This window comes from Bos indicus x Bos taurus, chromosome 3 (assembly GCF_003369695.1).
Source record: "Bos indicus x Bos taurus breed Angus x Brahman F1 hybrid chromosome 3, Bos_hybrid_MaternalHap_v2.0, whole genome shotgun sequence".
In the NCBI taxonomy this organism is placed as follows: Eukaryota; Metazoa; Chordata; class Mammalia; order Artiodactyla; family Bovidae; genus Bos; species Bos indicus x Bos taurus.
This window is the reverse complement of record NC_040078.1, coordinates 11,661,695-11,676,886: the sequence shown is the minus strand read 5'-3', so window position 1 is coordinate 11,676,886 and position 15,192 is coordinate 11,661,695. Positions and strand designations below refer to the sequence as shown.

The 15,192-nt window shown below is 38.9% G+C and overlaps 1 pseudogene; it reads left to right on the top strand.

Moving 5' to 3' along the window:
- Positions 1–1,022: 1,022 nt before the first annotated feature.
- On the top strand, positions 1,023–15,166 carry LOC113882789 (annotated as a pseudogene).
- The last annotated feature ends 26 nt before the right edge of the window (positions 15,167–15,192 follow it).

Here is a 15,192-nt window from a genome sequence, read left to right as displayed (position 1 = left end):
CTAGTCTTTCCCATTCTATTGTTTTACTCTATTTCTTTTCATTGATCACTGAGGAAGACTTTCTTATTTCTCCTTGCTATTGTTTGAAACTCTGCATTCAAGTGGGTATATCTTTCCTTTTCTCCTTTGTCTTTCACTTCTCTTCTTTTTACAGCTATTTGTGAAATAGCTGTGACAACCATTTTGCCTTTTTGCATTTCTTTTTCTTGGGGATGTTCTTGATCCCTGCCTCCTGTACCATGTCATGAATCTTCATCCATATTTCTTAAGGCACTCTGTCTATCAGATCTAATTCCTTGAATCTATTTCTCACTTCCACTGTATAATTGTAAGGGATTTGATTTAGGTCATATCTGAATGGTCTAGTGGTTTTCCCTACTTTCTTCAGTCTAAGTCTGAAGGACTGACATCTTTCTTCAATCTAAGTCTGAAGGACTGGGAAACAGACTCTTTGAGGGCACAGACAGAGCCTTGTGTGCACCAAGACCCAGGAAAAAGGAGCAGTGACCCCACAAGAGACTGACCCAGCCTTGCCCATAAGTGTCCAGGAGACTCTGGTGGAAGCATGGGTTGACGGTGGCCTGCTACAGGGTTGAGGGTACTGAGTGCAGCAGTGCATGCATGGGACCTTCTGAAGGAGGTCGCCATTATCTTCATTACCTCCACCATAGTTTGGTCCCAGGTAAATAGCAGGGAGGGAACACAGCCCCACCCATCAACAGCCTCCTATTTAATGGATATGAAAATAAAAGTTTGGGAAGGTGAAATAACTTTTCAATATCACATGGGAGCCTTTCCAAGGTGGTAACTATAAAGGAGGCTGAGACCGAGGAGTGAAATGAGAGGCAGAGTGGGAGTCTAGAGAGCAGTGGGAGATATAGTTTTTCTGTGGTGTGCAACGTAGGCCAGAGATTTGTCAGTTGGGGAAAACATGAAGTCACTTTAGAATTCTGGGGGAAAGGTGTGCTGAAATTAGAGATTAAATACCAGCTCAGAGAGTTAGAAATTCTACTTCCCAATGAAATGCTGCTTCTACTACTCTGTTACTAGTGTTTATCATCCCGGGTAGTAACAATGAGGGCGGTAAGAGTAACTCTGGTTGCTCTCAGCACAGGTGCAGGGGTTCTGCATAAAAGCATGCTGCACCTACCATGATGGGTCTGGGCTCTGCTGTCTCCAGCCCTCTCCTCTATTCTGGAGGCTGGGGATGGAACCAGAAGCTTTGGGGGCAGGAAACTGTTTCAAGCTCTATATTGTTGTTCAGACTCTGGGTTCTTTTTCATTCCATCCTGATTCTACATTTTCCCTCACTCTTCTTATCCTTCTACAGTGTTCCAGGAGCCAACCACCTTCTATCTCAACCAGATTTTGGCCTATGCCAAAAGAACCTGGGTTCAAATCAAGGCTTAGGCTGGTTGGATGACTTGCAGCTTCATGGCTGGGAGAGTGACTCGGGCACTGACATTTTCCTGAAACCCTGGTCCAAAAGCAACTTCAGTGATGAGGAGATGACTAAATTGGAGGACCTGTTTTGAGTCTACTTCATCGGATTCATCCAGGAAGTGCAGAACCACATTAATGAATTCTCGTTGGAATGTGAGTACAGTCCTCTGACCTGAAGACACTCTCAATGACTTTTCTCTCCCTTGGTTCAGGCTATTACTCTCCTTTCCCCTCTTTATCCAACTGCATGTACACACTTGTCTAGAATAGTCTCCGGCCTCTGACTCCACATATCCACCCAGTCTCACAGATTCTTCCTATTTCTTGCATTCTTGTGTGACACATGAATTTCCTCCTTTGTAGCCATTTCCTGGTTTACTTGCATGTAACTTGCTTCTCTAAAACTCCAAGGAAGAGCCTCCTTTTTCTACTTCATGCCCGAGTGATGTAAAGTGTGACTTCCTACTCTTCTAATCAACGTCTTCAAGCATCTGTTGCCCAATCCCTTCTCTACATGTAAGCATTCCCTACACCATGGAATGCTGCACTTCTGACTCCATCACACGTTGCCCCTCTTCTCCCTTCCTGTCTATTGTACATCCTTAAAAGAGCCTAACCGTACCATTTATGATATGCATACCTCTCCTCAGTGCTCTTCTTTCTGAAAAGTCCTGAATACTGCAATTGGTTTTTGAGTTATCATTTCACATCAGACCTTTCTCGCCACTGAAAACTAAAGTCCTATGCCTTTTCCCCATCCTTCTTTTCATTGTTTGCATTTTACTAAGTTCACTTCTGTTTTCCTTTACACAGACCCCTTTGTGATCCAGGTGATAGAAAGCTGTGGGTTGCATTCTGGGAAGGCCATAGGAAGCTCTTTGAGAGGAGCTATAGGAGGACTGGATTTTGTGAGGATCCAGAATCATTCCTGTGTGTCTGCACCAGACAGTGGCAGCAGGGGGCAGAAGTTTTGTGCACGCATGACTCAGTATCCAGGCATCTCCAATATCATTGAGAGGCTCATGTCAGAAACCTGTCCTCAATATCCTGGGTGTTCTCGACATAGGAAAGGCAGAACTGCAGAGGCAAGGTTAGTCTTGTTCTCTCTACAAGACTTTTCTATTTCACCTCCCACTACTTCCTTTAAATTCAAAAGTGGGAAGTACCTAAGTAGAGAGGGGTTAATTAATAAATGATTTGGTTCCCATGGAAGTGGAAGAGGTAACTGTCCAAATTTCTGAGTTAGTATGCTCTGAGTTAGAGTCATAATCTGACATTCTTACTGTTGCTCCCTACCCCAGTGAAGCCTGAGGCCTGGCTGTCCAGTGGCCCCATTCCCGGGCCTGGCCGCCTACTGCTGGTGTGCCATGTCTCAGGATTCTACGCCAAACCTGTGCGGGTGATGTGGGTGAGGGGTGAGCAGGAGCAGCCTGGCACTCAGCAAGGAGACATCATGCTTAATGCAGACTGGACTTGGTATCTCTTAGTAACCCTGGATGTGGTGGCTGGGGAGGCAGCTGGCCTGAGTTGCTGAGTGAAGCACAGCAGTCTAGGAGACCAGGACATCATCCTGTACTGGGGTGAGAAGGAACTGGGGCCCGACTGGGGATGGGAGGAAATGGTCCTGAAGAACAGAGAGGGGAACAAAGAAAGGGAAAGGATTTGATGGATGAGAGAAGAATGGAGGGAGGAAGACAGGCATGGAGAAAGGAAAGACAGGGAGGAAAGAGAGAGATTCAGGGAGACAGAGAGAGAGTCAGAGTTTAAGATTTATTTCTAGGACTACAGTGCCAGAGGTATGAAAATAGCTGTTTTAAACTACACAATAGATAAGAATGAAAGACTGTAGTCTGGGTGGGATGTGGCAAGAAGGAGAGACTAAGGGTGGTTGTGAGTATGAGACCTCTGGGAATATGAGAAAGGGAACCAGAGATGCCAATGCATCCAGAATAGGTCATGGTTGTGTTGACATTCAGGTGGGCAAGAAGGCCTGGAGAACTAGAGAAGGGGTTTGAAGTGCTATTATTTTGGTCTTCTCCCAATTGCCAGGGTGCTCCACATCCATTGGCTTGATACTTGTGGCAATAATATTGCCTTCCTTGATCCTTTTGATATGGTTTGGAGGTGCTGGTGAATTTTCTTTTTTTGACCTTTCTTTTCTGTTCATCCTTTTACTCTTTCCTTCCATTTTATCTATTACTATTATGTCCCTTTAGTCTCAATATTTCCACTAGATCATTTTCCTTTCTTCTCCAATTCTCATTTGTAGGTAAATCTAAAAAAAAAAAAAAAAAGCGGTAAAATATACATGACATAAAACTTACTGCACTAGCCATTTAAAAATGTGTAGTTTAGTTGTATTAGGTACATACATGTTTTATGCAGCCAATCTCTAGAACTTTTTTCATCTTGAAAAACTAAAAGTCTCTTCCATTAAATCACATTCCCCAATCCTTTCTCCCTCAGGCTCTGGCAATCACCATTCCACTTTCTGTCTATATGAATCTATCTACCCGTGGTACCTCATAGAATTGAAATCATTTGTGTTTTTTGCTAATGGCTTATTCTACTTAACATTATATCTTCATAATTCATTTGTGTGGTGGAGTGTATTAGAGTTTCTTTCCTTTTAATGGCTGTTTTGTTTACCTGCTCATCTCTCAATAGACTTTTGGGTTGATTCCACCTTTTGGCTATTGTGTATAACACTGCTGTGAACATGGCATACAAATATCTCTCAAGAAGAGCAATTTTTTGCTTGTGTTCTTAACAGGTCATATCAGAATATCTTGTGAGGCCTGACCACGTCTCCTTTTCCATTTGGAATAAATATCCAGGAACCCAGAAACTCAAGTTATCAGCTTAGGTTTCAATTTAATCATATTTCAACAAATAATCATCACATTTGATTAAATCAGTGTTCTTGTAGGCTTTAAGATGAATAATAATTTATGCACTAGCAGAAACATAAATAAAATTATTTTTATGAGACAATATCAATAGTAGGATCCACTGAGATTTTGTAGATGTGATAGGTAAGAAAGAATATACCTTGAAATAAGTGAAATGAGGTACATGACTTCATGGTGTTATCACTTTGACTTCTTATTTAAATTTTTTGTCTGTTTCTGCTGAAATGTGATTTGTTAAAATGAACTAACTATGATTACGCTGAGATAATTGTATTTGCAGAGCTGCTGAACATTTTAAGTATAATTCCACTCTCTTTGGATGATTTTCTTTACTTTTATTATTTTTAAAATATAAATTTATTTATTTTAATTGGAGGCTAATTACTTTACAATATTGTATTTGTTTTGCCATACATTGACATGAATCCACCACGGGTGTACATATGTTCCCCATCCTGAACCCTCCTCCCACCTCCCTCCCCATCCCATCCCTCTGGGTCATCCCAGTGCACCAGCCCTGAGCATCCTGTATCATGCATCAAACCTGGACTGGTGATTCGTTTCACATATGATAATATACATGTTTCAATGCCATTCTCCCACATCATCCCACCCTCACCCTCTCCCACAGAGTCCAAAAGACTGTTCTATACATCTATGTCTCTTTTGCAGTCTCACATACAGGGTTATCATTACCATCTTTCTAAATTCCATATATATGCATTAGTATACTGTATTGGTGTTTTTCTTTCTGACTTACTTCACTCTGTATAATAGGCTCCAGTTTCATCCACCTCATTAGAACTGATTCAAATGTATTATTTTTAATGGCTGAGTAATATTCCATTGTGTATATGTACCACACCTTTCTCATCCATTTGTCTGCTGATGGACATCTAGGTTGCTTCCATGTTCTGGCTATTATAAACAGTGCTGCGATGAACATTGGGGTACACGTGTCTCTTTCCCTTCTGGTTTCCTCAGTGTGTATGCCCAGCAATGGGATTGCTGGGTCGTATGGCAGTTCTATTTCCAGTTTTTTAAGGAATCTCTACACTGTTCTCCATAGTGGCTGTACTAGTCTGTATTCCCACCAACAGTGTAAGAGGGTTCCCTTTTCTCCACACCCTCTCCTGCATTTATTGCTTGTAGACTTATGGATAGCAGCCATTCTGACTGGCGTGAAATGGTACCTCATTGTTATTTTAATTTGCATTTCTCTGATGAGTGATATTGAGCATCTTTTCATGTGTTTGTTAGCCATCTGTATGTCTTCTTTGGAGAAATGTCTGTTTAGTTATTTGGCCCATTTTTTTGATTGGGTCATTTATTTTTCTGGAATTGAGCTGCAGGAGTTGCTTGTGTATTTTGGAGATGAATTCTTTGTCAGTTGCTTAATTTGCTATTATTTTCTCACATTCTGAAGGCTGTCTTTTCACCTTGCTTAGAGTTTCGTTTTGCAGAAGCTTTTCATTTTAATTAGGTCCCATTTGTTTATTTTTGCTTTTATTTCCAATATTCTGGGAGGTGGGTCATAGAGGATCCTGCTGTGATTTATGTCAAAGAGTGTTTTGCGTATGTTCTCCTCTAGGAGTTTTATAGTTTCTGGTCTTACATTTAGATCTTTAATCCATTTTGAGTTTATTTTTGTGTGTGGTGTTAGAAAGTGTTCTAGTTTCATTCTTTTACAAGTGGTTGGTTGATCAATTTTCCCAGCACCACTTGTTAAAATGATTGTCTTTTCTCCACTGTATATTCATGCCTCCTTTGTCAAAGATAAGGTGACCATAGGTGCATGGGGTTTATCTCTGGGCTTTCTATTTTGTTCCATTGATCTACATTTCCATCTTTGTGCCAGTACCATACTGTCTTGATGACTGTGGCTTTGTAGTAGAGCCTGAAGTCAGGCAGTTTGATTCCTCCAGTTCCATTCTTCTTTCTCAAGATTGTTTTGGCTATTCGAGGTTTTTTGTATTTCCATACAAATTGTGAAATTATTTGTTCTAGCTCTGTGAAAAATGCCATTGGTAGCTTGATAAGGATTGTGTTGAATCTGTAGATTGCTTTTCTAACCATGAGGGTCAGCCGAGCAGCTTTTACTCCAGAAAGCCTTCCTTAGTGCTACAGTGAAAGGAGACCCTCCTTTGACTGGTACTGCAGAGATCCACTTTACTCTGTATCCAGAATTTGACAGTTCTTTTTGTTTTTCTTTTGTTTCTCCTTATCAGTTACTTGAGAGAAGAGCTTGCTCTCTGTGGATCCCTGGCAAGATCTCTTATGTTTTTCTTTAGTAAAATAATATGAGTTGCTATAACTGCCACATTACTAGTCTTCCCCCGCCCCGCCCCCCAAGTCATCTCTTCACTTTTTTTCCTCTTGACTTCATATTCTCTATTTTCTTCTAAATATTTCTACTAAAATATTCACATATAGGGAAAAAATGCTGTGCTCTCCTTGTTTCTACCTTGAACTCCTTTCAAGGAAATCAGCTCTGTCCATACTACAACTGTGGTTTACAATAGAGATTAATCAAGAAAGGATCCTGTTTCTCATTTACCAGTTAGAATGAGTGACAGGCAGGATGGTTGAAGGGTAATAGTGGAAATGGGTTGTGAAATCTTCAAGCAAAGGGTCAAGAGGGCTTTACTTGCTCTCAGAAACATTTATCTTTGCTTAACAAGTCAGTTTTATCCAGCTTCCCTGTTGCTCAGATGGTAAAGTGTCTGCCTGCAATGCAGGAGACCCAGGTCTGATCCCTGTGTCAGGAAGATCCCCTGGAGAAGGAAATGGCAACCCACTTCAGTATTCTTGCCTGAAAAACGCCATGGACTGTTGCCTACATGGACTGTCACCAACATGGACTGTCGCCTGAGGAGCCTGATAGGCGACAGTCCATGGAGTCGCAAAGACTTGGACACGACTGAGCGACTGAGTGACTTCACTTTATCTTTGACCTTTGTTTATGTTTATTGATTATTTTGCTTATTCCATAATTTTCTAGAAACCTCATTTAAAAAGTCCAAACTCATTTAATTAAAACAGTAGGAAAGTGGAAGAGGGGAGAAATTGTGAGCCAGAGGTACTAGAAGCAGTCCTGCCACCCAGTTATACTAGGACAAAACAGACTTTAGGATTTGGTCATGGTAGGAAATGGATGAAAGCATATATATATATATATATATATATATATATATATATATATTTTTTTTTTTTTCCCTCATCAATTAGCACAACCTGTTATTTCTCTAGGATGCATTAAACCCCAAATCATCTTATAGGGTATGCATACTTACCTGTGCTTCACTACAGTTTCAGCTAAGGCCAGGGTTCTGATTGGTGTACTTCTTGGAGTGTGAGCTATGGACCACAAGCAGCAGTAGAACCTGTGAGATTGTTAGATAAAAACATTTACAGGCCCCACTCTAGAGCTCAGAAAATCCTGGAAAGAGAACTAGAATGCTGTATTTTAATAAGCCTGTTAGGTTATTCCAATGCACATTTAATTTTAAGAACCTCTTGTCTAAAAATATCTTAAGCTTTGAGCTATTGACATTTGGGGCTGGATAATTCTTTGTTATGGAGGATTGTTCAATAAACTGTAGGATTTTTAGCAGCACCCCTGCCCTCTACTCACTGGATGCCAGTAGCACCTTCCCAGTTATAATAACCAAATATATTTTCAGATATTTCCAAATGTTCCTAGGGGGCAAAATTGATTCCAGATGAAAACTAGGGTCTGAGATGATATACAGAATTTCATCTCCCCCATCATCACTTAGTTGGAATAATTGGTGATCCCATTTAAATGAAGCAAATTTGCTGGTTGAAGAAGAAGGGACTCTTCATCTGGATAGTATGATTTCTTCAAGTCTCAAAGTTGCTATTGAATTTTGTTCCATAGGTAAACTGGCTCAGGAATGAAGCTCACAAATAGAACAGAATGATGACAGCATCAAAGACCAGATCTGGAGACCAACCTATCTCGGGATATTTTAGTTATATGAGCACAATAGATTTCATTTTCCTTTTAAAAGGACTGAATTAGAATATTTACTTGCTTAAAAATTCTGATATTACTCTGCTTTCTGATGCCTTGCAACAGCTTTTTCACATCCTTTTTATTCTTTATCTTTGTTTTCTTTATTCTTCTTATTCTCCTCCCTCCGCCAAGTCACATTCCTCAAAGGTAGTTTCTTGGACTTGTGTCCTTACCTTCCTCTAAGTGTCCTTACCTTGGAAAACTTTAATTTATTCATGACTTTATGACCTCTGGATGATTCACTTTCTGTAATAGATCTTCAGTCTCAGACTATAAGGGCTCCTCAACTCTTTTTATTTGAGAGCTTGTGTGCTTCTGATGTGTTTGTGTGATTTTTCTTTCTAATATATAGGAATATGTTAAAAATATTTTGTCCTGTTTCCAGTATCTCTGTTAAATTAATTTATTAAGTTTAACCCTTAATCTGTATGTCTTTTTGGAATTTTGATGTGCACTCTTATGACAGGTTTAAATGTGAAAATTCCAGTTGTTTCTTTTCAATCTTCACACTATCTTTTATTGCATATTCTTGCCCAATGGCACTTGTTATAAAGACCAGTACACTGATGAATAGAATTGACAGCTGGCATCCTTCTCTTTTTATTTGTATTGGATAAGAATAATTCAAGAGCTAATATTAGCTATGATAATTAATGTGTTTATATATACTTTTAATCAGATTTATCACTTTCAAAGTTGTTAATTTTTTTATTATCATTATTATTATGGATGACTATTGAATTTCATTAGAGTTTATAGTGAAATGACAAAACATCTTACATATTTTTTTTCCTTTAATGTCATGAGTATACATTGATTCTCAAATGGTAAAACAAAATTTTGTTTTTGTAACTTATCTGTCTTGTTCATAATGTATTATGTGGAAAATTATATTTCATTTTGTTCATAATGCTTTTTTAGGTCTTATAATTTCTTTGGTAAGTTGAAGATTTCTCCCTCCTAAAACATGTTAAGAATTCTGTCCTCTGTTTTTGTTCTCATGGATGGTTTCTGTTATATACTTATTTTTTACATGAGTAGTCAATAAAATTCAGTAGTGAAGACTCAGGTGTTGGAAATTTTTTTAGAGGGGAGGGAGTTTTAAATTTCACAGATAATTTTTTAAAATAAAAAGAGCTCTTTTCAAATCATTTATTTCTCTTTGTGTCTTCTTTGGTAATTTAGGTTTTAAAGGACTTGTCTAAGTTGTTCAAATTTCTGACTTACTGTTGGCTTGCACATATCTTCTTTTTATCACGTTAATATGGATAGAATTCACAATTATGTATTCCCCTTTTTAAAACCAGAAATTAAAAATTGGTTCTCTCTTCTTTGATAATTGAGATTACCAATTTTATACATTATTTCAATAATTACATTTTGGTTTGTTCTTTCTTTCTTTTTTCCATTTTTAGTATTTTTATTTATTTGCTAGTTGTATCATGGGCTCAGTAGTTGCAGCACATGGGCTCAGTAGTTGCAGCACATGGGCTTAGTTACTCCACAGCATGTGGGATCTTATTCCCCAGCAGGGATCTAACCCACATCCCCTGCATTTCAAGGTGGATTCTTGACCACTGGATCCTGAGGGAGTCTTAATGTGGGGGTTATTGCTATGATCATATCATTTTCTTTATTATCTCCTTCCTTCTACTCTTTTTGCATTTATTTTGTTGTGATTCAAGGATTCTGCTCACAAAGTTCCAGTTTATGAATGAGACGATTTCTCCACACATCCAACAAGCAACACTTTGGAATTGAAGGAGGAAACAGAACAGGCCCTATCTTGAAAGTAGGACTCCAGCTTGGGCCGGACTGTGGACTTTGAGCTGTATGCCCAGTATCTATGGAAATGACATACCAACTGGAAATCCAGGCCCCAGGAAGGAAGAGCCCCAGGGGTCTTCCTTTGCTAAAAGAATACCCTAATTATCTGTGTAACCGAATTGAATCATACATTCTATTATGCTTATTGCGGTATGACCACAGGCCTATTGATAATTGTCCACTGTTAACTACCTAGGCTTAAGACATATGAATCATGGGTTAACTTTGATTGTCAGGGAGTTTGGGGAGGTGGGTTTGTGCATGTACACTTAGAGTATATAAGGTTTTCACAAAAACTGGTCAGGGTCCTTGGCTAAGAGGAGACTCTGCTTTGGTCCCGCGGGTGTAATAAACTGCACTCCATTATCTGCACTGTCTTTCTGAGTGAGTTTGTTTCCTGGAACGTGTGGCTACAACAGAATAGCTAAGGGTCCTGTGATTCAACTCAATTCTGACACTATCTACCTGAAGATACTGTCAGATTCCGCAGGTTAAGGATTCAGACCTACAAGACTGTGGAGGGCAATCAGACTTACCAATCACAAATAGATTGGAAGTTCCCATGACCTTCTTTTTAGATTTGATTTTTTTTTAGAGTATCTCACAGAACTCAGAAAAATATTTACTTATTAGATCACATATTATAAAAGGACTGTAATAGCCAGATGGAAGAGATGTGTCAGATAAGATATGGGGTAAGGTAATGATGTTTCTGCACCACTTTAAGCCTACTATTCTCCTGTATCTCAACGTGTTTATCAAATTGAAAGCTCTCCGAACATCATTCTTAGGGGTTGTTTATGGAGACTTCATTACATAGGCAAATTGAACTATCAGTTATAGAATTCAATTCAAGGTTTATTTAGGAGGGTCATAAAGGTAGTTTCCAAGGTCACTTCATTATTTAACAGACAATAGCTTGATTATTTTCAACACTTAGGAAATTCCAAAGGTTTGAAGAACTCTGTGCCAGAAGTGGTCACACCAAAGGTCAAGCGCTACTGAAAAGAAGGTCATACAAATAATAGTACTATAGAACACAAGTTTGTGTGCCCAGTGCACAGTGAGGTTAGGCAAGCTGAAACATCACATTTTGGAGAAGAGAAAAGTTTTTTCAGGGCCAAACAAAGAGAACGGGAGGCTCATGCTCAAAGTTCCAAACACGTGGATGATTTTGGAGGAAAAGGTTTCATACGCAATATTTGGGGTAAGGGCTGCAGGGTGTGACTTTATTCTGATGGATTGGTGGTGAAGTACAGGGTGGGATTCCAGGAGTCATCTGCTTAGCCTGAAGTTGCTATACTCCCCCTGGGATGGGGGCTTTATTTCCTATAGAAGAACTCAAAGATATTGGTATATTATTGCTTAAGCAGAAACCAGGACTCTTCCCCAAGGTCACCCTGTTGTTTCTTGATTGCTCCTCCTTTGCTTCTTCTTTCCCTCCTTTTCCTGATTAGCAACTGTTTGAAGGAGTAATTTCTACAAAAAAGAAGTGGGAGACAGAAAGGCTTTCAGTTCAGATACCGGATGAGCGCCCCACCCCCCCCCCCAAAAAAAAAAAAAAGAAAGGCTTTCATGCCCAGGATGGTCTCATAAGATCTTGCTCTGTTTCAATCCCTCCTGCTTTTTTTTTTTTTTCCTTAAACTTCTCAATCTTGAGAACAAGTGCTAGATAAGAAAGGAAATAACGTATTGAGTATAAAGGATAATCATCAACTCAGCAGAGGATCTCAGGTTTAGGGGGACTGGGTTTCAATTGCCCCTTGTCTTTCAACCTTCCCCATATCTTTCAGGGAATGAGAGGGGAACCACTCTGGGTACTTCCTACTGAAATAGGACATAGTCCTGCCTCAGTTTGGGGAATGGACACCAAATTAGAAATATTCATGTGTTCCAAGTCCTGGATCTGCATCTGGTATGATTACCCCTCTATCCCTTAGCCTGCCATTTTGGTGCAACAGACTCAGTTAAAACTGACTTTAATAGAGAAAATAGATGTCATTACCTAAGGAATTCAAGAGAATAAACATGAAACTTAGTCTGGACCTAGCATCTTGGGGAGACTTGTATCCAGTCTTTTATCTAAGCTTTACCATCCAAGCTCGCTCTGCTCATCAGACAGATAGGCCAATAAATTTAAGACCAGGGCATTGAGAGAAGGAAGGAACTTTATTTGGGAGCCAGCAGATTGAGAAGATGGCAAGCTAGTGCCTCAAAATAACTATCTTGTCAGAGGCCTGGATGCCAGGTTCTTTTATGGATCAAAAATGGGGTGGAAGGTGAGAAAACAAAGTAAAAAGGCTATTCATTTCTTGTAAATGTCCTCTAGAATGGTGAGCTTCAGGCAGGGGGATGTGTTAGTTTCACTTCCTTACAGTCCTTCACTTGTGGGTAGACTCAGGCTATCTCTCTGAGGCAGGCCATTATGTATGTCTACAATAACAAAAACAGCAAGATGAGGGTTAAAGTCACAGAAGCAGATCCAGCATGAGTTTAAAATTAACATCTCCTGGTTACATAAGTAGCTTTTTATCTCTGATATGGTACTAATATTAATAAATACACAATAAGAGCTATCTTAATGAAAGCAAAAGAGGAGAGTGAAGAAGTTGGCTTAAAACTCAACATTCAGAAAACTAAGATCATGGCATCCGGTCTCATCACTTCATGGCAAATAGATGGGGAAACAATGGAAAGAGTGACACACTTTATTTTCTTGGGCTCGAAAATCACTGCAGTTAGTGACTGCAGCCATGAAATTAAAAGACACTTGCTCCTTGGGAGAAAAGCTATGACCAACCTAGACAGTATATTAAAAAGCAGAGACATTACTTTGCTGACAAAGGTCTGTCTAGTCAAAACTATGGTTTTTCCAGTAGTCATGTATGTATGTGAGAGCTGGACCATAAAGAAAACTGAGCACCAAAGAATTTATGCTTTTGAACTGTGGTGTTGGAGAAGACGCTTGAGTCCCTTGGACTGCAAGGAAATCAAACCAGTCAATCCTAAAGGAAATCAGTCCTGAATATTCAATGGAAGGACTGATTCTGAAGCTGAAGCTCCAATACGTTGGCCACCTGATGTGAGGAGCTGACTCATTTGAAAAAACCCTGGTACTGGGAAAGATTGAAGGCAGGAGGAGAAGGGGATGACAGAGGATGAGATGGTTGGATGGCATCACCGACTCTATGGACACGAGTTTGAGTAAGCTCCGGGAGTTGGTGATGGACAGGGAAGCCTGACGTGCTGCAGTTCATGGGGTTGCAAAGAGTCAGACACGACTGAGAGACTGAACCAAACTGACTGAATAAGACCTACTGGTCATTACAAGTCTCTTTTTTTCTCTGCTAACATGTGATCTTATTGCAGTGAAAAGAAAAAAAAAGGGGGAGGGATGAGTTATTTTCTTTCCCTTTCCTGAGAACAAAGAAGATAAAGAGAATAGTGAGCAGGGCTGAACATTCCTAGTTTTCTTTACTTTAACTGCTCCTAACTCTGAATGTCTGTAACTAAGTTTATTTGCTTTTCTGCCCCCAAACTCAGCAGGAGCTAAACTTCACACTTATTTTCCTTTGACTCTAGACTAACTATATCTGTATTGGTGCTTACCTCTACAACACACTTCCTCTTATGGTTCTTTTTTACATATCAGAAAGAAGACTGCTGAGCCACTGAACTGCCAGACTCAATTATTGGATTACTTATGTCAGACTATGACTGTCTTTGAAATGAGGCACGAGAAAGAAATCAAGATCCTAACATCTTTGTTCCTCACCCCTGACTCCTGACTTTGAACTCACATCTTATATAATCCCCTAGACTTCTCATGGTTCTGGGTCACGCCTGAGCTAAAAGTGGATGGATTTAGTAAGAATCTTTTTTCTTCCTTCCTCTGCAGTCTTATCATTACTCTATTCTTTCTTTTTTATTTTTAATTTGAAGGCAAAACAACATCATTAAATTTTTTTTCTTACCATTTTTTTCACTTTTAGGTATTTGTTGATGTCATTTAAATGCTATAAATGTCATTTAAATGATTTTAAGTCAAATGGTTTTGACTTAAAATCAATGAAAGAAATTGAAATCTCATTACACCTGATAGTTCTGGTTTGTGATTATTTGAGAGAAGTTAACAGGCATTTTTTTCTTTCCTCCTGCTTTTTAGTGTCTCAAGTGACATGAGTACATTCTCCTTGTAAAAATGAAGCACAAATTCTTATGATTCCTTCCATTCGTTTCACACACACACCCTTAGAGAGGTAACATGTTCTGTTTCCTGAATATTCTTCTAGGTATTTTCCTTTGAATTCTCACAAGCACATGTGTCAATATAGGAATGCTGTAGGAGTGTGTATGTGTGTGACCTGCATGTATGATGTCATATTGTAAATATTTTTTTGCAACTTGCTTTTACATTACATCTTGGAGACCTTTGCATGGTTGTAGAAATAGATCTATCTGTACAGTCTTTTAAACTGTTGTATAGTATTTAACAGTATGAAGGTGTCAAGGTTGACTCAACCTTCTTTTTTTCTGTACGTTTGCTGTTATTAACAGTGAACATCCTTGTATCAGTACATGGTTTTTGTGCATGTGTTCTAGGATAAGTACCTGGAGTGGTGATTAATCATTTTAAAATTTAATACTAATAGAGAGTGCTCATTTAAACCATTAACCTAAAAGATGTGCAGTATTTCTTTTAATATTTACTTGCTGAGAAATAACTTAATTTTAGCTTAATAAAAAGAATACATGTTCTACATGAATGAATTTATATGTGGGCCTTTATTTCAATTTAGTTGGAGCATTTGAATGAGTAGTAATTATATTTAGTTTTATTATTAATGTTTTCTGCTGGCTCAGTTCAATTGTAGCTATGATAGAGTCAATTAAAATATGGTAAGATCATAAATTTTCTTTTTCCCTTTCTCTTCTAGCTCCATAATGGAAGTGAAGTTTGTCTTGGGTGGA